This window comes from Lithobates pipiens, unplaced genomic scaffold (genome assembly GCF_037356315.1).
Source record: "Lithobates pipiens isolate NorthernLeopardFrog02 unplaced genomic scaffold, aLitPip1_a1.2 Scaffold_13, whole genome shotgun sequence".
Lineage (NCBI taxonomy): Eukaryota > Metazoa > Chordata > Amphibia > Anura > Ranidae > Lithobates > Lithobates pipiens.
Window position 1 is genome coordinate 66,082,187 of NW_027507718.1, and position 25,977 is coordinate 66,108,163.

Sequence of the window (25,977 nt, forward strand, 5' to 3'; positions counted from 1 at the left end):
GTGCACCAGAACCCTATATACTGTACACCTATACCAGTCCTTAAAAGGACTTTTGTGGACCTAATAGCTAGTGATTTGTGTCACTACAGTCTGTCCCTGCTCCACACAGCAACCTCTCCCTACACTGACAAAAGACAGAATGTAAAATGGCCACCAGATCAGGTCTATTTATAAGGTAGGGGGAATGTCCAATTGTCCATGTGCTGAAATGTCTCAATTGGCTGTCTTGTACCACATGATGGATGTGTCATCATGGGTCAAAGTTCTTTTACAATGTAAACGCATATGTCTGCCGCGCGAACAGCGCCAGAAGTCCGCCGGGTTGTCGAATCGCGAACACGCAAAATTTGCCGCAAACCGACCGCCTGGTGAACCGCAAGGCCATCCCTATTTATCTTGTGTTAGTAGAAGTTTGGTGAGAGACAATTCGTACTTTTCACCCTCGTGCTTTTCAGTTCGTTCCTGCTTGTCAGTTTGTGCTTGTGGGTACGTATCTGTTCTTCAGTGTGTGTTGTCAGTTTGTTCCTGTCTTTCAGTGTGTTCTATTTATAGTTTGCTTCTGTTTTTCAATGCATTCTTGTCCTCTTGTTTCTGATTTTCAGCTTGTTCTTCTCAGGTCCTTTCTGATTTTCAATGCATTCTTTTAGTTCGTTCTGACCAGCCGATCATTTTCTAGCCATGTTGCTGTTACGTTCTCGTCTGAAGCCGCGTACACACGTGGCGGACTGTCTGGCCAACTTAGTCCGTCATACTTTCGAATGAACGGACTTGCCCACACACGGCACTTTTTGAGCGGACTAATACGGCGGACTAAGTCCGCCATACTATCCGCCCTACTTTTGAAATGAACGGACTCGCCCACACATGCGGAGGAAATTCCGCTCATTTCGAGCGCGTCTCCAGGTAGGCGGGGCCCGCGAAGGAGACGTCGCTGACCCCGCCGCCTGGTATGGACTTAAAGGGGAACCCCAACGCTGAAAAAAATCGGCGTGGGGGTCCCCCCCAAGTCCACAACAGACCCTTGTCCGAGCACGCTACCCGGCCAGCCAGGAAAGGGGGGCGAGCGAGCGCCCCCCCTGCTGAGCCGTAACAGGCCGCGTGCCCTCAACATGGGGGGGTGCCTTGGGGAAGGGGGGGCCGCGCGGCCCCCCCACCCCAAAGCACCTTGTCCCCATGTTGATGAGTACAAGGGCCTCTTCCCGACAACCCTGGCCGTTGGTTGTCGGGGTCTGCGGGCGGGGGGCTTATCGGAAACCGGGAGCCCCCTTTAATAAGGGGGCCCCCGGATACCGGCCCCCCACCCTATGTGAATGAGTATGGGGTACAATGTACCCCTACCCATTCACCTGTGAAAAAAAGTATAAAAAAAACACAACACAGGGTTAAAATATTTTATTGCACAGCTCCGGGGGTCTTCCGTCTTCGGGGGTCTTCTCGCCGGACTCCTCCGCTATCTTCTTGTAGCTCTTTTGTTAGCGGAGGAGTCCAGCTTTCTTCCTCACCGCCGGCCTCTTCTCCCGACTTCGGGGGTCTTGTCCCCCTCTTCGGTTCTTCTGCCGGGCCACCGGCGCCTTCTTATAGCTCTTTTACAGGCGGTGGCCCGGTCTTCTGTCGCCGCCGTCGCCGCCGCCTTCCGTTCTTCTTCTTCTTCTTCTTCTTCTCCAGGAGATGTTGCCTCGACGATCTCTCCGGCCGGAATGCCAGGGCCGCGCTCCGCTGCCACTTATATAGGGACAATGGGGCGGTGTCACATGGCTTTATGTCACATGGGTTGGTCACATGGTGACCCCACCCCCTTACGATGTCATAGTCCCCATGTGACATCAACCCATGTGACCAACCCATGTGACATAAAGCCATGTGACACCGCCCCATTGTCCCTATATAAGTGGCAGCGGAGCGCGGCCCTGGCATTCCGGCCGGAGAGATCGTCGAGGCAACATCTCCTGGAGAAGAAGAAGAAGAAGAAGAACGGAAGGCGGCGACGGCGGCGACAGAAGACTGGGCCACCGGTGAATGGGTAGGGGTACATTGTACCCCATATTCATTCACATAGGGTGGGGGGCCGGTATCCGGGGGCCCCATTATTAAAGGGGGCTCCAAAGATTCCGATAAGCCCCCCGCCCGCAGACCCCGACAACCAACGGCCAGGGTTGTCGGGAAGAGGCCCTTGTCCTCATCAACATGGGGACAAGGTACTTTGGGGTGGGGGGCACGCGGCCTGGTACGGCTCAGGAGGGGGGGCGCTCGCTCGCCCCCCTTTCCTGGCCGGCCGGGTAGCGTGCTCGGACAAGGGTGTGTTGTGGACTTGGGGGGGACCCCCACGTCGATTTTTTTCGGCGTTGGGGTTCCCCTTTAAGTCTATACCAGGCGGCGGGGCCAGCGACGTCTCCGTCGCGGGCCCCGCCTACCTGGAAACCCGCTCGAAATGAGCGGACTTTTCTCCGGGCGGGAAAAGTCCGCTCATTTCAAAAGTACGGCGGACTGGCATACACACGGGCGGATTGTCCGCCGAAATGCGAGTCCAGCGGACAGTATTTCCAACATTCCGAAATACTTAGTCCGCCAGACTGCACGCTGAAAAAGTCCGCTGAAGCCCACACACGAGCGGACTGTCCGCTGAAATGTGTTTCGGCGGACTAAGTAGGCCAGACAGTCCGCCCGTGTGTACGCGGCTTGAGAGTTCGTGCCATTGTTGGGCTTGGTGTTGGAGTTCTTGCTTTGACCCTAGTCCAGTCCATGAACAGGGGGAGGAGGAGTTCATGGACCAAGAATTGGTTGCTCCGATGTGACCAGTTCTCTCATATGCTTTTGCTGCAGGAAATTCAGGAGAATAATCCTGATGATTTCAGGAATTATCTCCAGGTGACAGACTCCGTTTTTCACCATCTGTTGGCTTTGCTTACCCCCTATATTACCAAGCAGGACACCTGCTTGCAGCAAGCCATCACATCAGAGGAAAGGCTTGTCACCACCTTGAAGTACTTGGCGATGGGGAGAAGTCTCCAGGATATTATGTTTATGACTGGGATCTCCCCCCGGGCTCTGGGAATCAATATTACAGAGACCTGTTCTGCCATAATTCAGGTCCCGCACAAGGACTATATTAAGGTAAGTTTTATCCTTTAACATCCCATTCTATGTAACGTAATGATGCAACCTAACACAACCTAATTGTAGCAGTGGCAAACCTCCATCCCTGATTTGTATTAAACAACAGAAATAAGAAAAAATGTGACTTAGTGTGAGGCAGGTCACTGAATGGATACCTTATTCAAATCATTTATAAAATTATTTATAAACAACAAATCACGTTATAGAGAGTGTCAATCTGTAAATACATGACACAATGTACTATGATACACTTGTATGGATATATAAGAGGGCCAGTATGGTGGCCCGTAATTATGGGAGGAGCCCGGAGGGTATATAATCAGACCACCCACAACGGTCTGTGTCGGTTCCAGTGCAAGGTACTGCACATCAAGGGGCTGACTCTTCTCAGCTCCCTCCCGGTCGTCTATCTGTGTGTCCAATCGTAGGTGCACTTCGGCTTCTTCATTCGTGGTCTTCGTCGGCGGTTCCCGCTCATGGTCGCAGATAAGTAGTATCCGAATCTTTTCATATCATGTGCAAACTTGCGGCTTATCGTGCTTACTATCCTGCACCCCTTTTGCAAAACCTACCTCTGAGTTGTTGACACTCATGTCCCGACGTTGTTCGGCACAGCCGAGTCGCTATCAGTTGTTCCTCGTTATCACTCGCCATAGGCTTCACTGGTTATAAAATTCACTATTCTCATCCTTTTTTGAGATAAACAGGTATTGTTTGTATGGGTTTCTGTGGCTGATTGAGGTGTAATTAAACCCACCTGATGTCTTACCTGCACTTGACTAGCCTGGGGGGATGGGTGGTTGATAGGTGTTTGGTTTCACAGTAAGGAAGGGCATACACTCTACAACCAATTCGTATCAGATACTCCTTACTGCCAATTTATATCAGATTCATCTCATACATTTTTGAGCTGATTCGTGTCAAATGCATTGCAGAGGCTGACTCTGCCAACTCACTGCATGTCCACGTAGTTGTACCTTCGAGATCGGTCGTTACATAGTTACATAGTTAGTCAGGTTGAAAAAAGACACAAGTCCATCCAGTTGGAGTCGTATATCTTCATTGATTGTCCCACGCTCGGACCGCTACACACTCGCTGTCGCAGGTAGGACTTTGTTGTTACCGCTCTTCTAAACTCCAATAGTTACCTTATCATGTTCGTTTTGCAAAGTCGCACTTATGCCCCCGTAAGTCTATGTCATCTTTCATGTATTTCATCCTTTCTACCCAACGCGGGTTTACTCGAGCCGATCACTTCACGGTCGATGCGGTCAAATCCGACATTCAAGCCCCTTACTCACCTCGCATCTACGGCCGATTCGAAATCTAGTCGCAACTTCGCTTCTATGTTTCGGATCCTCGGCAATCACAAGCCCCTTCAACCGTCATCACCATTTAGTTGATTCGAACCCAGCCATATCATCGGCAATACGGTCAGATCTGTTAATACGAGCCCCGTAGTCACCTCATATCTACGGCCGATTTGAAATCTAGTCGCAACTTCGCTTCTATGTTTCGGATCCTTGGCAGTCACAAGCCCCTTCAACCGCCATCACCATTTAGTCGATTCAAACCCAGCCATATCATCTGCAACACGGGCAGATCTGTCATACGAGCCCTGTAGTCACCTCGCATCTACGGCCGGTTCGAATCTAGTCGCAACTTCGCTTCTATGTTTCGGATCATTGACAATCACCAGCCCCTTCAACCACCATCACAATTCAATCAATCCGAACCCAGCCATATCCTCAGCGATACGGTCGGATCCCATATACGAGCCTCTCAGTCGCATCTACGGAGGATTCGAGTTTAGTCGCAGCGTCGGCGCAACGATTCCAGTCCTTGCCAAACGCAACTCTAACAACCAAGCCGAATCCTGTTGCATCTCCGACTCAAATGAGTCAAATCTTTCGCAGACTATTCCATAGCTATAGCCCAGTTCAAACTAGTCACATCGACTGTACGAATTCAGCAGTACTTACATTTGACCTTCTCAGTCTATCCATACATGATCGTACACAATTCTCTCCACCAATTTGCTCAGTATTGCGCACGGTCATTCCTACATAATCACATTTCCTCTATAACCTTTCTTTCGCCTTTCAACAAAGCTGCGTTCTTGCAATCGCTGCAAGTCTTTTCTGCATTTGGCTCAAAACTGCCAATCGTTTCCAGTAGCAACACTGCTGTTCACCTCATACCTACACACTTATAAATCCGCAAAACATTGCTTTCACCTTTCAAATCTCATCTCTAGTAGCAAAACGGCTGCTCTCCTCATTCCTACACACTTATAATTAAATTTATAGATTCAAATAAAGCTGCTTTCTTGCAAATCGCTGCAAGCATCTCTGCAATAGCTTAATACGGCCACTCATCGTCTCCAGTAGCAACACAGCTGTTCACCTTATTCATTCATTCATTCATTCATTCTCACCTCATAATTCAATTTATAATTCAAATAAGGCCGCTTCCTTGCAATTGCTGCAAGCATTTCAGCGAATGGCTCAAACTGCCACTCATCGTCTCCAGTAGCAACACGGCTGCTCATCGTTTTCTCTGTCGCTTTCCCCTTTTAGGCCAGTTAGAACACCAGTTAGTCCACCCTGCACCAGGTTTGGACAGTATCTCCCAAAAAAAAAAAAAAAAAAAAAAAAAAAAAAAAAACCATTGTCGAGGGCTTGCATCTTCACCAGGGGGCCAGCTTTGCCCCAAACAGCTCTTTGCAATCCCCATCGTCAAAACGAAATTCTCATGTCACCTTACTACAGGCTCCCAGTCAACTCAGTTCTCGACCACCAACCAGTCGACTTCACAACTAGGGCATAAAGTCAGGTGTGTAGTTCAATGGGATTCCCCCTTTCTCTTAAACACTCTTTCACTACATATTTTTACTTCACATACAGAATTTGACCTGCTCCTGAGGCGTTAGCAACTGTCACATACTTCTGTGCACTTCACTCTGTTTTCGAAGCACAAGCCTTCAATACGCAGACAAGGTCGCCTAATCTCCATACTTGCTGGCAGTGCAAGCATTAGTAGACCGAACCCACGTCAATTAACTACAGATCGCAACATTCCTACTTAGTATACCAGACTTCAGCTACCCACCCCAGTCCGCCCTGGGGCGCTCTGGTTCATTAGTCTGTGCCGAGCACAGACTGACACCCGAGCTATCGGTTACCTAGCCAGTCACCTCCTGGCTCACCTCGGTTGTTACGCATTCTTTTGAGTTTTCTAAAGTCACACTCAACAGCGCTCGAGCGCAAACCAACTGTCACTATGGCTGTCGTTCCTTGTCCTATTCTTCTTGTTTCCTTCCGCCTTTCATCTTATCTACCCAACGCAACTATCCGCTCCTACCTTTGCAACTTACCTCAAACATACCCCCCCTTGCTTTTAGTTGACGCCATGTCGCAGGCAGACAGTGAGGACTTTGCCTCAGCCCTGCCATCACCCTTTACGGGCTCAGCAAGCGGCGGTTTAGTCTCACAAGAGCTTGGACCAATAAAAAACAAATAAACAAAACAAAAAAAAACAAAAACAAAAAAAAAAAAATATATAAACTCATAACAGAACGGTGTCGCAGGAGTAAATCCTACCCTGCTGCAGCCAGGAAACCAAGCCTTTAGGCTACTGTTTCCACCACCAGTGGCAGCCCTTCCAGGCACCACTTCAGTCTATCTTCTTTGCGACTACTCAGCTGCACTCCTGGGTAACCACACTGTCAGCAGCAGTCCCTGAAGTCCAAGCAGAGTGACAGCCCTGGAGGTACGCCCAGCCATGCCCCTACCAGCTCCAGTCACCACCGTCATTCCCGTACCTTCACTTACAGATGCACCATCGTCTTCCCTGCACACCTTGTCCTAGCAGGGCATCTAGGAGGACATCTTGGATGACAACGACGTTAACTTAGCATCCCTCCTCATAGCAGCACACAACTTGGCCTAGAACAAATCATATTCGCAGGGAGATGTCTCCGTCATCCTGAAGACCAGAGACCCTTTACTTAATCGCAAGCTCACTGTCACAGAGTTTGTGCGGGCCTTGGGGACAGTCAGAGACATGCTAGGCAGAGCAACCCCAACAGGAGGGTAGAATTGGACCCGTATCTGCACGCAGCAGGTCACAAGTACGCAGGGTGCCCATCCTTTGACTATCACTGCTCATTTTCAGCCAAGGCAGCAGCCAGACTCAAGGGGATCTTTTACCTCCCATCTTTTAGTGTTTCTCTTCCAGGCAAAGACCCTGACTAAATCCTTAAATTAAGATGTGCCAGCTATAGCAGATCTGCCCATGAGAGTCGAATTTCTCACAAATTGGAATGGCATGCCAATGTGTATTCCTTCAGCATCTCTCTCTTCATCTCAGGTAGTCATGGTCACCACAGCCTCCACAGGTCCTCGCCTCAATTTTGGTCAAATTGGGTTTATAGGGCCATGGCCGTCAGAAATCCTCTTGATTCATGGGTTCAGTTAGTCCTCCTCTTTGTTCGACCTCTACCCCATTGTCGCAGCAGCTCAAGTCTGGTGCAACAACTGGGCAGGACAAACAGTGGCGTTCGCCACAGACAACCAAGCCAATAAACCAATAAAGGAGGTCCTAGTAGCTGGCCATCGTGGCCTTCCTGTGCAGGCTGGTGCCACTATCCCCACAGCACCAATCTAACGTCCTATGCGTCCACATCCCAGACAAATGCAATAATCTGGCCGACGCACTACCCGTTAACTTTGCTTCGTTATTTTTTGTAGGAACCTGGAACCGATCCGACCATGTCTCTTATCCCACACTGGTCGTAGCTAACCTCGGATTCAAACAACACTTTCACGACGCTACCTGCCTTATTAATCTTTCACTATCTCACAACACCCTGAAGGCCTACCGGGCAGCCTAGAGGTTCTATGTCAGGTTACTAGCCTCAAACCCCAGAGCAATACCAAGAGTTCTCCATCACATCCCGGTCTTCATATTATGCCACCGCACACAGTTGGCATTGTCACACAATACCTTAGATCCCACTCAGCTGACATCCAGTATTTCATCCCCTTATGAGATCCTAACAAACCGTCTTGTTCGCCGCCCATACGGTCAAGACCATGTTGTGTGGTATTCACAGGCAATGACCCCCAAATCAGTATCAAACGGCTACCCGTCACCAGCGCCATATTCCGAGACATGTCTTTCATCCTGTCACATTCCCCTTTTGGCTAAATTCAGCCTGGTCCTTCAAGCAGCCATCTACCTGGCTTTCTACAGCTTCTTACGCCCCAGTGAATACTGTCACCATCCCAGTTGTAAAGTGTTACATAGACACCACCTCACACGCCATCAGACTTCATCTTGCTCCTCAGCGTGTCCAAAACACAATAGTCCGGTCCAGGGGTTGACCTAAAACCTTTCCAAGCTCTCAAAGCCTGGTGCCCCGTGTCCATCCTAGATCAATTTTTGGCCCATATGTTTGATCCCTCGCAGGACAGCCCATTACTACCGTTCTCGATTAGTACCCCAGGCAGCCACCAGTTCATTAGTCACGTCAGGTTCCTTTTGAGCACATTAGGCCAGGACCTTGGTCATTTTCTTGGACATTCTTTCGCATTGGAGCAGCATCAGCAGCCTCACGAAACGGGGGCCCAGTCCACGCGATCAAAGATGGGCAGGCGGGAATCCACCTGCTTTACTCAATACATCTCCAATCCACAAGTGGAAATGTCCTGAGCCTTCAGAAACTTTGCCCCGTAGTGTCTTGCTGTACATAAATTAATAATTACCTCCCTACACCAAATCTTTTGCGGCCTTCTCTTGGCATATCGCCCAGCAGAGCAGGGCTCACCGCCCAGCTCACCAGGGCTTACCTTACAGCAGACCAAGGGCACAATTCAGGTCTATTTTATGTTGTTAGTCTTGTGACGTGTTTATGTGTTCTTTCATATCTCTTACAGCGGAGGGCTCCAACCATAAATAAGAGGGCCAGTATGGTGGCCCGTAATTATGGGAGGAGCCCGGAGGGTATATAATCAGACCACCCACAACGGTCTGTGTCGGTTCCAGTGCAAGGTACCCACCCACCCATTTTCCTTCTTAGAGTACTTCACTTAAAACACGTTTCTCTACAGAAACATCCATTTACTTTCTTAAGGTATGCGGCCTTCTCTTGGCATATCGCCCAGCAGAGCAGGGCTCACCGCCCAGCTCACCAGGGCTTACCTTACAGCAGACCAAGGGCACAATTCAGGTCTATTTTATGTTGTTAGTCTTGTGACGTGTTTATGTGTTCTTTCATATCTCTTACAGCGGAGGGCTCCAACCATAAATAGTTATTATACAGAGTAAGGTAAAACATACTAAGCATTACAGTTACATAAAAACACTCATCCATTCATGAAAATTCAATGAACATAATCGATTGCTCATGGTGAGCCAAACTTGTCTAGGCAGGTTGTGTTAGGTCGCATCATTATATTGCCTAATTAGGGTAGAAGATACCAACTTTCCCAGTGACCTCCCACACCTTAACAAAAATAGTCAACCACTCATCCACATTCACACCCCCTTTATAATGAGTCACCTGTCTTTGAAACCTTTAAATCATTTTATATATATATATATATATATATATATATATATATATATATATATATATATATAGCTATAGTCCTACATCCTGGCCTTTATTGCTGGAACAAAGAGATATTAGACATATTATATTGGATATAATATAGTTTAATTCTCTCTTCGGCCATGGATGAGCTCCCTTGATGGGGGGAGGTGGCCAGGGCTGCGATCCATGGCAATCTCTCCCCTTCTCCCCTTCCCCCACTATTCCCTTATACAGGTTGGGGGGCGGGGTTTTGCCTCCTATGCATTGGCATCATGATTGCCCTGCTCAGTGCATCAACTCGCCTGAGCATTGAGCAGATTCCCCCTTTCCAACCAATTGGGGCTCATGGGGTTGGTGGGGACCCACTCTTTGCCGGGCATATAAGCTGCTCAGTAGGGATGAGCCGAACACCCCCCTGTTCGGTTCGCACCAGAACCTGCGAACAGACCTAAACTTCGTGTGAACTTTAGAACCCTATTAAAGTCTATGGGTGCTCATTTTAAAGGGTAATATGCAAGTTACTGTCCTAAAAAGTGTTTGGGGACCCGGGTCCTGCCCCAGGGGACAGGTATCAATGCAAAAAAAAGTTTTAAAAACGGCCATTTTTTCAGGAGCAGTGATTTTAATAATGATTAAAGTGAAACAATAAAAGTGTAATATTCCTTTAAATTTCGTAGCTGGGGGGTATCTATAGTATGCCTGTGAAGGGGCACATGTTTCTGGTGCTTAGAACTGTCCCTGCACAAAGTGTCATTTGTACAGGAAAAAAAGTATTTTAAAATCACTTGCGGCTAAATTGTCGGCTCCCCGTAATACAGAGAACACTCAATGAGTGTTCTCTGTATTAGCCGACAATTCATTCATTCATTGATAAAAAAAAAATTAAAAAAAAAGCGTGGGGGTTCCCCTAAATTCAATTACCAGGCCCTTCAGGTCTGACATGGATATTAAGGGGAACCCTGTGTCAAATAAAAAATTTTTTTTACGTGGGGGTCCCCCTAAATATCCATACCAGACCCTTCAGGTGATTTTAAAAGACTTTTTTTCCTGCACAAATGACACTTTGTGCAGGGACAGTTCTAAGCACCAGAAACATACGCCCCTTCACAGGCATACTATAGATACCCCCCAGCTACGAAATTTAAAGGAATATTACACTTTTATTGTTTCACTTTAATCATTATTAAAATCACTGCTCCTGAAAAAACGGCAGTTTTTAAAACTTTTTTTTGCATTGATCTATGTCCCCTGGGGCAGGACCCAGGTCCCCAAACACTTTTTAGGACAGTAACTTGCATATTACCCTTTAAAATGAGCACTTTAGATTTCTCCCATAGACTTGTATAGGGTGTTCCGGCTTTTCGAATTTGCTGCAAACAGCCCAAATTGTTCACTGTTCGCTGAATAGGCGAACAGGCAATGTTCGAGTAGAACATGAGTTCGACTCGAACTCGAAGCTCATCCCTACTGCTCAGGCTGTCCAGCTGAACATTTCACATGGACCATTCACACAAGTAGGATTCCAGGCATGTTTATGGCCACAGAACCACACACAAGGTAACTGAGGTTGACTCACATTCACTACAACATTTCTTTGGGTTTATTTTAGTTCTACAATATACAGTCCATGTGATTTTGTTTTTGTTTTCATCTCTTGCAGGTACATGTACACATATTTTCTCTGGCTGTAGTTTTTTAGCTAACACACTTCATACCACCACAGCCCTCCCCACCATGCATCACTTCACTCACTCACAGGTATAGGCTTATCCCATTAATTAATACATTTATTTCACATGGTTTCATCTTCATACCCTTGCAGAGCAGTGTGCACTGTTAAGCATACGCTAGATTCACATGGTAGTGACATGGTCGCCTGGTCTTCAGCTGGTTGCTGTCTCTGATCTGGATGGGACTCCTCACCTCAGCCCCGGGGGAGATGATCATCCTTGTCCCCTGTCTTCCCTTGGATCTAAGGTTGGGTGCCATCATTGGGCCGTATTGTAAGTTACATGCCTTTATTTTGAGAGATTGTTCTCCATTTAAAGGATATCCTATATTTTTAGATATTATTAATTTAATTTCAGAGCATTTTACACCTGATGATTGGCATGAGCCATGAAACGTGCGTTGAGTTACATCGAACTGATGCCTAGACAAGTTTGGCTCACCATGAGCAATCGATTATGTTCATTGAACTTTCATGAATGGATGAGTGTTTTATGTAACTGTAATGCTTATTATGTTTTACCTTACTCTCTATAACAACTATATAGTCATACACGTGTATCATAGTGCATTGTGTCCTGTATTTACAGATTGACACTCTCTATAACATGATTTGCTATTAATAAATGTATTGTATTAATTTCATCACTCCCTAATTACCATGATTGTAATATGCTGTGAATGTCCTATGTGTCCTCATGCAAGCTGTAAGCTTTTAATGCTCTTTTTTGTCCTTCATGCATATTTGCCTTCACTAACTTCCTCAGCATGCTATCCTGGGCCTGTACACACCTAGCCTAGCCACTTAACAATGTAGTTTGTCAGCTCCATTGTAGTACTTACCCTAAACACCCCCTAAAATGTGTCCAAATGTTATTGTTTTCCTTAAATTCAGGCAGAGTGCAAGAGGCTTTTTTGGGGGGGCCAAAACTCATTTGGAACCCTCCTCCCAACCACTAAGTCAACCAATACCAATACTCTATCTGCTGACTTTGCCCAACCCATACATACTATACCTACCTCTTTTGTGGTCATATTTATGGCTGAATTAACCAAAGTATGTAGTGCACGAGCCTGCCTGAATATTTTCAAATGGTACTGCTTAAAGTTTTGTTCTCCTATTATCTTGTAAGGTAATTGCAGAATGTAAAAATGTGCTTCAATTTGTGCAGTGTGTATTCATATTTTTGGATTATGACACTTCTTACCTGTCCAGTGGGCTGGCCAATAATGTAAGTAAGGAGAAGCTGGCCAAAGTAACACACATTATTTATGCATTCAGCTCTCAAGTGAAGTGTAAAGGTTACCTGTCCAAAACATCTCCCCCCACCCTCAAATTTTTACAATGGGCCATCAGAGGGGGTGAGGAATCTGATAAGTGGACCTTATACTTTTGATTTTAAATACTCATTTAAATAAATGTTATACTTAGTTGGCCAAGAATGTTTGTGTCTAATCTGCTTGTAATGTTATGTTAAATTCCTTTATTAAAAATAAAAAAAAATGGGTCACCCATACGTCACGGGAAGGCCTGATTCCGGGTCACCCATACGTCACGGGAAGGCCACCGGGATCCCCGCAGTGTCTCCTCCGTGGAGACAGAAGGTGGATGGATTCGCTGCGCTGGATCAGATCAGCCATCGCTGGAGAGATGATCATCCATCACTGGATAGCAAGAGTGGATTACCACCGCTGGAATCTTTTTTTTTTATTTTTTTTTTTTTTTAATAAAGGAATTTTTCAAAAGTGTGTTTGTCTTATTTAACTATTTTTTACACTTTCTTTGTGAAATGGTAGGGGTACTTTTGTACCCCCTTACCATTTCAAACGGGGGGGCGGGAGCTGGGGGTCCCCTTGTTAAAGGGGGCTTCCAGATTCTGATAAGCCCCCCGTCCGCAGACCCCAACAACCACCGGCCAGGGTTGTGGGGATGAGGCCCTTGTCCTCATCAACATGGGGACAAGGTGCTTCGAGGGGTCACAGACCCCCAAAGCATCCTCCCAATGTTGAGGGCATGTGGCCTGGTACGGTTCAGGAGGGAGGGGGGGCGCTCTCTCGTCCCCCCCCTCTTTTCCTGCGGCCTGCCAGGTTGCATGCTCGGATAAAGGGTCTGGTATGGATTTTTAGGGGGAACTAAAAAGAAGGAAACACCCTTAAAGCCTTAATTGAAAATGTAAATTTTAGTGCAAATTGAAAAGTTTCACAGACAGCACTCACAGTAGCTATTCTTTTTCTAAGTGCATTAATATGGTTACAATCACCTCAACATTATTCATGTTATGAATCAGAATTTCACTTCAGATGACTTTGGTAAATCACACCCAGCATAACGTTACATCAATTCACACACTTGAACTACTACTGCACACGTATATTGACATTTTAAAATATAAATGGAAAACTCCAGTTTTGTACCAAAAGTCTATTTACGTAATACTCCATGCATGTGTCTTATTATCAAACCCAGAGATACCTTTAGCAGACTTTAGTTAGATTTTGCAGTAATTGTTCTTATCTATGGCAACAACAATTTAAGCTTAGGCTATAAAATGTCACAAAAAACAACAAAAAAATTAATTTTATAAAATATATTTCTTCCTGCTGAATTTTTGTTTTCATTCAACTTCATACTATTGCTAACACAATCATTTAGATGTTCAATAGACCAGAAAGTGAGATTTCAGTAATTACTGGCAAAAAGCCTGGCATTTTGTTTATATTTTTAAGTGTAGTTGATGATTTGTTGAATGCTTTAATTACTATGTTTTCCTTAAGGCAGACAGACACATGCTTGTTACTTCCCACCCTCATTGTAGAACTGTAATAAAATACAATAATAATAAATAAATAAGAGGACAAAAATGAAAAAATGTAAAGTGCCCTGTCCCTCCGTGCTTGCTCAGAAGCAAAAACATACCCACGTCGCGCCTGCATATGTAAACGGTGTTCAAACCATACACGTGAGGCATCGCCACGATTGTCAGAGTCAAAGCAATAATTCTAGGAAAAGACTTCTTTTGTAACTTAAAACTGGTAACCTGTGGAAATTTTTAAATATCGCCTCTGGAGATTTTTAAGTGTCAAAGTTTGCCATTCTACAAGCGGGCGCAATTTTGAAGCATGATATGTTAAGTATCAATTTACTGGGCATAACATTATCTTTCACAATATAAAGAAAATTGGGCTAACTTTACTGTTTTCTTATTTTTTTATTCTAAAAAGAATTTTCTGCACAAATATGGTGACATACAGTTTTGCAATGACTGCCATTTTATTCTCTAGGATGTCTGAATAAAAAAATATAATTGTTGGGGGTTCTAAGTAATTTTAAAGCAAAAACAAAACAAAACCATTTTAACTTGTAGACCAAGTGTAAAAAATAGGCTTGTTCCTTAAGTGGTTTAAACAGCTGTCCTTGAAACAAGTGTCTTCATTCAAAGATTTACTCTCTATACTTGTTCTCTTGACAACTCAAAAATGTAAATTTCTCCTCAATTGTCTTGTCAAACCGGTGTATTGAAAACATAGAGCATGACAGGCAAACATAAATATGTTCAGGTAGAAAATCTGAGATAGTGATAAACAAAGTAAGCTGTTGCCAGACATTAGAGGCAAGATAACAGATCAGGTGGGCAAATCATATTATACAATTGAGGGTTAAGTTTATAAAGTGTATAAAGGAGCCTGACAGGAGCAGGGGCTCAATGTCAGCAGTAAATAAAAAAAATATTTCAACAGAATTGTATTGTGAACTATGGGTCTCTAGACCTCAAGGCAGGAGGAAGGGCAAATTAAGGCCTCTAGATCTCTGGTGACGCAATATATGATTTATTCCAACATCACTAGTCTATAAAAATTTAGCAAGAAAAAACATTATTCATTTTCTGGTTAAGAGGAAGTCAGGTGGTGGACGGGCGTCATGACGAGCTGACGTGACCTCTGACCAGGAGGGAGGAGCCGGCATGTGTTTGCGGAAGCCTGAGAGGGACCACGAGGATCAGGCAGCACCGGAGAGTGAGAGGCTCCGGGCGGGATGCTGATGGTCCCCGAACCGGGCCCGAGCGGAGAAACCCCCCCGGCATTTCTGGACGTATGGCCGGTACTGTACCAACGGACCGAGGAAAGTAACAACAGCGGTAGTATCCGTAGCGGCTCGTCCGCTCCCCCCCTTCCCCCTCTCCTCCCCTCCCTCGTTTGTTGTATAGATTCCCCATTAGAGTCTGCCCGGCTGATTAAGGGACAACAAAGACAAGCAAGCCCCGGACACTAGAAGTTTTTTTTGTGAAGAGCAGAATGGAAAAGGTATGACTGAATTCAATAAGAGCTGAGATACCTGCTGGGTGAAGGTGGGGAACTATTCCTAACACTGGATGGAATTGGTAAGAACTTTGATATTTTGATGTCTGTGAAGGAGACTAGGTTGTGCGGTCCCTTAAAGGAGAAGTGCTAGTGACATTGGTTCTTACTGTTTACAAATGCCTGGGAATAATGAATAATATCCGATTATATGAATGTGGAAGAAGGCTGTGGGACATTCGCGATTTTATAGAACCAGTTGTTGGATTTCCCAGCGGCATTTACACCTCCCCAGGAGGATTGAGAGTATATATTATACATATAAATTCTATTTGACTGTTCTATTACTGAGGAGGAGCGGAGACAGGGGGTCTGGAGAGGGCCATCTGGAAAAGCAGGGAAACCTGGAAAAGTGAATGGTGCTCGGTCGAAGGCCTTTGTTTTCATTGCGTCATAATATTGAAGGACTTTAGTTAATATCACTGCCCGGGATCCCCCTGCGGAGGGTACGGAAGAAAGGACAGAGGAAAGGACCTAGTATATTGTTAAAAGCTGCTTGCGATTCTAAGGGGTCACCGAAGAATTGGACGTTTCATAATTTCCCATAGGAGAAAATATAAAATAACTTCGTATAGATGGGTAATACTTTCATTAATAACAGAAATAGGAAGTAAAAGTTTAAACATTAAAAGTGTAAGAATATAGGAGGTGAATCTATATGAGGACTGCTTTTGCATTTTATTAAAACCCTGTGGCCCAGAAACTGGGGGTAAGAAGGGGATACTGGAAGTATATAACCAGTGCTTCACTAAAAGTAGAAGAAGTACAAGAAGTAAGGAAAAGGAAACGGTCCCCTCTGGCCAAGAAGGAGATAGACACCCACTGGCGGGGAAACTGGGGAAGCGAATAAGAAAGGCAAAGGAAGTTATTATGAGCAAATCCACAAGTAAAATAAAGGGGGGTCCCCCGAAAACCTCAAAGGATAGAGGGAACGACAGTTCAATAAAACAGTATATGACACAAGGTTTAAGTCCTAAAAATCAGGAAGGAATCAGACAACAACACCCCAAGACGGTGAGGAGGAAGGGACGGGATGAAAAACCCGGGGAGACCATAGAAGTCTCATTAAATGGTAGTGACATAGAAATAAGTAAATTGGAGGAAGGAAGATCGGAGGATCAATTACCAACAAAAGGCGATTTGATGGAAATGCTCACACGATTGGAAAATTCTTGTTGATTTGGGGCATCTGTTAACAAGAGTTGAGGCGACGGAGGAAAGATTAGACAACCAGGCCCAGGAGGTCACGAAATTGAAGGAAATGGCTAAACTTTCTCAGCAAAATCAGAGGAGATTATTATATAGATTAGAAGACCAAGAAAATCGCAACAGACGACAAAACATGAGAATTCGATTGGTACCAGAATCTAGAGGGGAAGATCTAAACAAAATCATTAAAATAATATTTAGTCCATTTCCCGCGATTGAGAGAGTACATCGGATCGGCCAACTGAGAAATAACGGTTCGGGCAGACCCCGAGATATAATCGTGAGATTTAGGTTCTATGAGGATGAAGCGGACATATGGGTGAAGTTGAGGGGAAGAGCGGTACCCCGATATGAGGGCATAGAGCTGCAAATATATATGGACTTGGCCCCCAAAACTCTGATTAGGAGAAGGCTTTTAAAACCATTATTGGAGGAGATGAAGAAGCAAAATATTAGATATAACTGGGGGTTCCCGGCATGCTTAATTGGTATTGGGGATGGGGTGTCGGCAAGACTGAGATTCCCAGAGGAATTCGACGATTTTTGTAAAAAATTGGGTTTACAGGTGCCGGATCTCCCGGGATGGAGGGATGAGGATTGTATGGGGTTCTAGGGGGGTGGGGGGGGGGGATGAGTCGGAGGTGGCGAAAGCCGGTGGGCTTCCCTCCCCCTTCTCGATCCCCCCTTATTTTGGGGGTCGGGAGGGGTGAGGAGACATATGTACGAGCTCGCCCTGGCGAGGAGACTCAACGATGGTTAAGTTGTATAGAACCATCAGCGAGTTAAAGGCCGAGTATGGGCCAGGGAGGGGGGGAGGGGGAGTTGGGAGGGAAGGAGGGGGGAGAAATCTATGCGGGGAAAGAGAATAAATCGCAGTTTAGAAGGGGAAAGGTGAATCTGCATGGCAAAAAAGGAGATACTAGATGTCAGTTATAAATTTTATGACGTATAACGTCAAAGGGCTGAACACGCCGAGTAAGAGGCATAAGATCCTAAAGGAGCTTAAACGTTATAATGCCGAGGTGATTTGTTTACAGGAAACTCATTTCTCTCATGAAGCAAATACTAAACTATATTCCAAAGATTTCCCAGTATGGTATTATGGAGACGTAATAACAAATAGAAGCAGGGGGGTGGCAATAGGGTTTGCAAGGAAGATACAGTTTAAATTGGAAGATAGATTGGTTGACCCTGAGGGAAGATATCTAGCCTTAAAGGGTAAACTGGGAGAGATGGAGTGTATCCTAGTTAATTTATATGCACCCAATCGTGACTCTGCAAAATACTTGGTTAATATCTTGGGTAAGCTGATGGATTTTAAGAGAGGCCCGGTGATTCTGATGGGAGATTTAAATTTTTGTATAGAACCGGGACTAGATGGTACGTCCGGTGTACAGGGGACTAGTAGGGTACAACTAAAAAGAACCAAACAAAAATTACATGCGTCCCAATTAGTGGACGCATGGAGAGTACAACACCAAAATGAGAAAGACTATACGTTTTATTCCCCTGTACACAGGACATACTCCTGGATTGACTATATTTTTGTTGACCATAGAATCTTAGAAAGGGTAGTAGAGACTAGGATTGAGATAACTACATTATCTGATCATTCCCCGGTGGGGATGAAGATGTTAATAAGGGGGGATGAAAGGATACCTTTTACATGGCGTTTGAACAAGGGATTAATCCAAGAGGTAGGAGAATGGGTTGGGAAAGAACTAGAACAATATTTTGCGATAAATGATACGGAGGATATATCTAGGCAAAATTTATGGGAGGCCCATATCAGGGGGATCCTGATATCTTGGGGAGCTAGGAAGAAAAAAAAAAGATCAGAAAAAATTAGAACTATATTGGAGGAAATTTATATAGCCGAGAAACAACATAAACAATATTTGAATCAAGATAAAACGATCCTTCAAAAATTAATAACTAAACGGGATGAATTGAAAACCTTGATGGAACAAGAAACCCAAAAAACCCTCAGCCAAAGAGCCAAGGAAAGGTATTATGGGGGTAATAAACCTACCAAATATTTAGCAAGAAGGCTACAAAGGGAAAAATCTAGGAACTTCATAATAAAGATCCAATCAGGTAAAGGGGATATGGCTTTTAGAACAACCGAGATAGCGGAAATATTTAAAAACTACTATGAGAAAGTATACTCAGTAGATCAGTCCGAGGGACTGACGATAGAGGAAAAGGAACTGCAAAGGGAAGAGTTCCTGGAAAAGGCTCAGTTAACAAAAATTACGGAGCTGGATAAGGAAATGTTAGATAGACCCATATCAGAGGAGGAATTAAACAAGGCACTTATGGATTCAGCTACAGGGAAAAGCCCAGGCCCGGATTGATTTACTTTATATTATTATAAGAAGTATAAGAAAATATTAATTCCGTATCTATGTAGTTACATGAATGGACTTGGGGTAGATTATGAAATGAGTAAAGAGGCTGTTTCAGCCTCTATAACCGTAATTCGGAAGGAGGGGAAGGATGAGACGATATGTTCTAATTATAGGCCTATATCATTGCTCAACGCCGATACAAAGCTTTTTGCTAAGGTGTTGGCAGGGAGAATGAAGGCCTTGATGAGTTCACTGATACATCCGGACCAGGTGGGCTTTATACCAGGACGGGAAGGAAAGGATAATGGGGTGAGAACTGCGCTCCTTCTGTCCCAGGTGGGCGAGAGGAGAAGCCCCAGTCTAAAATGGCTAAGAGGATTAGGACACTATACAGCCACCCGACTGCCAGGGTCAAGATTAACGGCATATTGTCTTTACCTTTTGAGATGGAAAACGGAACGCGGCAGGGGTGCCCTTTATCACCCATTTTGTTTGTACTGTCCCTGGAGCCACTGCTTGCCACAATTCGCAATGATTCACAGATTAAAGCCTCATGCACACGAGACGCAGTTAAACGCGCGTTCAGATGCAGTTGGACAGTTTTTTCAACTGCACCTGAACTCATTCAATGTTATCCTATGTGTCCATGCACACAGTCTCGTTTTTTTCCGTTTATATGCAGTTGCGTTTAATCTCGTTTTTCCAGAAGCAAAAAAATGCGTTCAGAAACAAAAATTTCTGCGTTTCAGACGCAAAACGCGGCAAAACGCGGTAAAACGCGGCAAAACGCCGCTACCGCGTTTAGCCGCGTTTGCGTTTATATGCGTTTTTAAAGGTGACCTTTTTTTTTACATTAAAAATCTCAAAAATGATTGCAAATGATGAAAAACCATTAGAAAAATATTTTAAACAATTGCAATTGCAAGTGGACAATCCACAACTTGTGGCAAGTGACGTGGCAAGTGGACAATCCACAACTTGTGGCAAGTGACATGGCAGGTGGCAAGTGATGTGGCAAGTGGACAATCCACAACTTGTGGCAAGTGACGTGGCAGGTGAAGTGGCAAGTGACGTGGAAAGTGGACAATAGACAACTTGTGGCAGGTGACGTGGCAAGTGACCTGGCAGGTGACGCGGCAAGTGACTTGGCAGGTGACGTGGCAAGTGGAAAATCAACAACTTGTGGCAGGTGACTGGCATGTGACGTGGCAAGTGGACAATAGACAACTTGTGGCAGGTGACGTGGCAAGTGACCTGGCAGGTGACGCGGCAAGTGACTTGGCAGGTGACGTGGCAAGTGGAAAATCAACAACTTGTGGCAGGTGACTGGCATGTGACGTGGCAAGTGGACAATCCATAACTTGTGGCAGGTGACGTGGCAAGTGACGTGGCAAGTGGACAATCCACTTGTGGCAGGGGACGTGGCAAGTGACGTGGCAAGTGGACAATCCACTTGTGGAAGGTGATGTGGCAAGTGACGTGGCGAGTGGACAATCCACAACTTGTGTCAGGTGACGTGGCAAGTGGACAATCCACAACTTGTGGCAGGTGATGGGGCAAGTGATGTGGCAAGTGGACAATCCACTTGTGGCAGGGGATGTGGCAAGTGACGTGGCGAGTGGACAATCCACAACTTGTGTCAGGTGACGTGGCAAGTGGACAATCCACAACTTGTGGCAGGTGATGTGGCAAGTGATGTGGCAAGTGGACAATCCACTTGTGGCAGGTGACGTGGCAGGGGACGTGGCAAGGGACGTGGCAAGTGGACAATCCACAACTTGTGGCAGGTGATGTGGCAGGTGACGTGGAAAGTGGTGTGGCAAGTGGACAATCCACAACTTGTGGCAGGTGATGTGGCTGGTGACGTGGTAAGTGGACAATCCACAACTTGTGGCAGATGGCATGGCAGGTGACGTGGAAAGTGGACAATCCACATCTTGTGGCAAGTGACGTGGCAGGTGATGTGGCAAGTGACGTGGCAAGTGGACAATCCACAACTTGTGGCAGGTGACGTGGCAGGTGATGTGGCAAGTGACGTGGCAGCTGACGTGGCAAGTGGACAATCCAAAACTTGTGGCAGGTGACGTGGCAAGTGATGTGGCAAGTGGACAATCCACAGCTTGTGGCAAGTGACGTGGCAAGTGGACAATCCACAACTTGTGGCAGGTGACGTGGCAGGTGACGTGGCAGGTGAAGTGGCAAGTGACGCGGCAAGTAGACAATCCACAACTTGTGGCAGGTGATGTGGCAAGTGACGTGGCAGGTGATGTGGCAAGTCACGTGGCAAGTGGACAATCCACAACTTGTGGCAGGTGATGTGGCTGGTGACGTGTCAAGTGGACAATCCACAGCTTGTGGCAGGTGGCATGGCAGATGACGTGGAAAGTGGACAATCCACATCTCGTGGCAAGTGACGTGGCAGGTGATGTGGCAAGTGACGTGGCAAGTGGACAATCCACAATTTGTGGCAGGTGATGTGGCAAGTGGACAATCCACAACTTGTGGCAGGTGATGTGGCAAGTGATGTGGCAGGTGATGTGACAAGTGGACAATCCACATCTTGTGGCAAGTGACGTGGCAGCTGACGTGGCAAGTGACGTGGCAGGTGACGTGGCAAGTGACATGGCAAGTGGACAATCCAAATCTCGTGGCAAGTGACGTGGCAGGTGATGTGGCAAGTGACGTGGCAAGTGGACAATCCACAACTTGTGGCAGGTGATGTGGCAAGTGACGTGGCAGCTGACGTGGCAAGTGGACAATCCAAAACTTGTGGCAGGTGACGTGGCAAGTGACGTGGCAAGTGATGTGGCAAGTGGACAATCCACAGCATGTGGCAGGTGACGTGGCAGGTGACGTGGCAAGTGAACAATCCACAACTTGTGGCAAGTGACGTGGCAAGTGACGTGGCAGGTGAAGTGGCAAGTGACGCGGCAAGTAGACAATCCACAACTTGTGGCAGGTGATGTGGCAAGTGACGTGGCAGGTGATGTGGCAAGTCACGTGGCAAGTGGACAATCCACAACTTGTGGCAGGTGATGTAGCTGGTGACGTGTCAAGTGGACAATCCACAGCTTGTGGCAGGTGGCATGGCAGATGACGTGGAAAGTGGACAATCCACATCTCGTGGCAAGTGACGTGGCAGCTGACGTGGCAAGTGACGTGGCAAGTGGACAATCCAAAACTTGTGGCAGGTGACGTGGCAAGTGATGTGGCAGGTGACGTGGCAAGTGATGTGGCAAGTGGACAATCCACAGCTTGTGGCAAGTGACGTGGCAAGTGGACAATCCACAACTTGTGGCAGGTGACGTGGCAGGTGACGTGGCAAGTGAACAATCCACAACTTGTGGCAGGTGACGTGGCAAGTGACGTGGCAGGTGATGTGGCAAGTGACGCGGCAAGTAGACAATCCACAACTTGTGGCAAGTGGACAATCCACAGCTTGTGGCAGGTGGCATGGCAGATGACGTGGAAAGTGGACAATCCACATCTCGTGGCAAGTGACGTGGCAGGTGATGTGGCAAGTGACGTGGCAAGTGGACAATCCACAATTTGTGGCAGGTGACGTGGCAGGTGATGTGGCAAGTGGACAATCCCCAACTTGTGGCAAGTGACGTGGCAAGTGGACAATCCACAACTTGTGGCAGGTGCCGTGGCAAGTGACACGGCAAATGCAAGTGTACAACTGCTCTCTATGCTGCTGCTGCTCACTCTGATCAAAATAGCAGAAATAGTTAAAAAAAATGCTTTGAGAGCTTGGGGAGGGTCTACATGATGTTATCTTTATAAACGCGTCTAAACGCAAACGCGTCTAAACGCGTCTAAACGCGACATGCAAACGCGGCAAAACGCGCGTTTCTAAACGCGCGTTTCAGCTTTTTTTTAACAGAGGTTTCATCTGCGTCTCGTGTGCATGAGGCCTAAGGGAATCGAAATAGGAAAGGAAGAACACAAATTGGCTGCTTTTGCCGACGATGTATTATTGTACATTAGTAACCCTAGTATCTCTATGCCCAAATTAATGGAAGTGGTAGCACACTACGGCCAACTTTCAAATTTTAAAATCAATCAAGCAAAATCAGAGATTTTAAATTTAAATATGGGTAAACTGGAAAAATGTAAGCTCCAAAAAGAGTTTGAATTTCCCTGGCGGAAGGAATTGAATTATCTTGGAATAAAATTAGCGACCTCTATAGAGAAAATGTATAAATTAAATTACATCCCCTTATTGGATGAAGTTAAGAAAGAAAGTAATAGATTAGTAAATAGATCACTAACTTGGATGGGACGTATTAGTGCATTAAAGATGTTCATTGTGCCAAAAATTTTATATAAATTTCAGATGATCCCTATAGCGGTACCGAAGTATTATTTCACTAAGATGAAGTCCTTACTAATGGGGTTTATCTGGAATAATAAGAAACCGAGTGTACCCTTTACTATATTAAAATGAAGCAAGGAAAAAGGGGGACTAGCGGTACCTGATATCCAAAAATATTATAAAGCGATCGTGCTGTCGAGAGTAGTAGAGTGGGTAAGGGAAAATAATAAGGGGAAAAGATGGGTTAACTTAGAAAACACTTTTAGTAAGGCACTGTTGAATAAGATAGTGTGGAATCCACCAAAGTATAGGACACTGGACCCGAACACAAATGTTTTGACACAAAATGCACTTAAAGTTTGGAACGGGGTGTATAAGAAACTGAATGGTCAGTATAACTCCCCACTTATAGAGTTAAAAGAGAATGAATATTTCCCTCCTGGGTTAAAAATTAATAGTGGGAGTTGGTTAAAAAAGGAGAAGGTACAAATAAAAGACATTACAAAAAATAGGAGGATTTTGCCATTGCACGAATTAAAACGCAAAGGAGAAATAGGAAAAATAGATGAGTGGCGGTACCTCCAGCTGGCCCACTTTGTTGGGAGCTTACCGCAGCCATTGAGAATGGAAAATTAGCTATCGCCTCTGGAGAAGCTATGTTCAACAGATAACCCTAAAGGGACCGTCTCTAGGCTGTATGGGCTCCTGACCGAGGGGGGGGGGGGGGGGAGCTGGAGAGCCCGCCCTTTATACAGAAATGGGAAAAGGAATTAGATACACAATGTAATAAATGCACACAGGGAAATTTTTTTAAACTTATTCATAGATCAGCAGCTGATAGCAATACAGCAGAAATGAATTATAAATGCATCTCTAGATGGTATGCTACACCAGATAAAATTCATAAATTCCAACCGAGTAGGTCAGGGGATTGTTGGCGAGGGTGTAAAGCAGCGTGGACGATGTGGTGGAAAAGGGTCTTATATTATGTAAAAGAAATTACTAACATCATAATCCCAGAGGATCCTTGGATAGTATTATTCCATGGTACTAAAGGGGAAATAAAAAAGTATCAAGAGTCATTAGTCCCGCACCTCTTAAATGCAGCAAAAAGATTGATACCCAAGAACTGGCAAAAAGAGAAAAGCCCATCAATCTGGGAATGGATTGATGCAGTAGAAGAAACTTACCGAATGGTTAGGCGTAGGGACAGCCACGAGGACAAGGATCTGTCGATAGTAGATAAATGGCAGAAGTGGGAAAACTTCAAAAAAACTTGGAGCTATGCAGAGCATATTAGAATATAAGATTATAAATGGGGGGCGGTTTAATTTTTCCCCGCATAGGAAGTAGAAGAGGGTTACGGGGGGGTGGGGGTAGGGAGGGGGGAAAATATGTAAAGAAGGAGAGAGATAGTTTTGCCCAATTAGATTGGATAGTTTTGTCATATTTTGTTTTTTTTGAATAAAGGTCTTTGTAATACTAACTAAAATACAAAGCTACAATGATGTGAAGACGAGGAAAACTAAATGAACGCTAAGTTGATTGGGGCCTCGTGGAAAAATTCGATGAAGTAGCAAAAAAAAAAAAAAAAAAAGAGGAAGTCAAATGTTGTAGAGTAGGCTCAAAAATTGGATGGGAATGGGAAAAGAAGTAGGAGGAGAGGATGAGAACCCCAGAGGAACAGCATGGCTCCCAAAGCTGACTGAAGTAGGGTGTTATCAAGGCATCAATAAAGAGTCATCAAAATCTGAAGGCAGATATTTCTTCCCCCAAGGGTGCCATAAAAGTTTTCATCAATTTCAATCCCAGTGACTGTGGTCACTATAGTGGATAAAGAGTACACACCTCCCCAGCAGACAGAAATTATAACTCCTCCTGGATCCTCCTTCCATCCTCCATGGTGTTGGCAAAGAACATGCCTTTGGATTTTTATGTTTTTAACCACCTCTGGCTAATTAAAAAATGTCTAACTGATGAATGTATGCAAGTACAGTATATGTTTCACACAAGACACATTGGGGTTCATTTATTAAAACTGGAAAGTGCAAAATCTTGTCCTGCTGTGCATGGTAGCCAATCAGCTTCTAACTTCATATTGTTCAATTAAGCTTTGCCAATAAAACCTGGAAGCTGATTAGTTTCTTTGCAGAGCTGCACCAGATTTTGCACTTTCTAGTTTTAGTAAAACAATCTCATTGTTTTGATGTAATTTTGAACATTTTCTTATAATATGCCTATTTGTACAATTAAAGATATGTAATTTGTAATATGCTGTACTGAAAAGGTGGACTTCGGTTTAC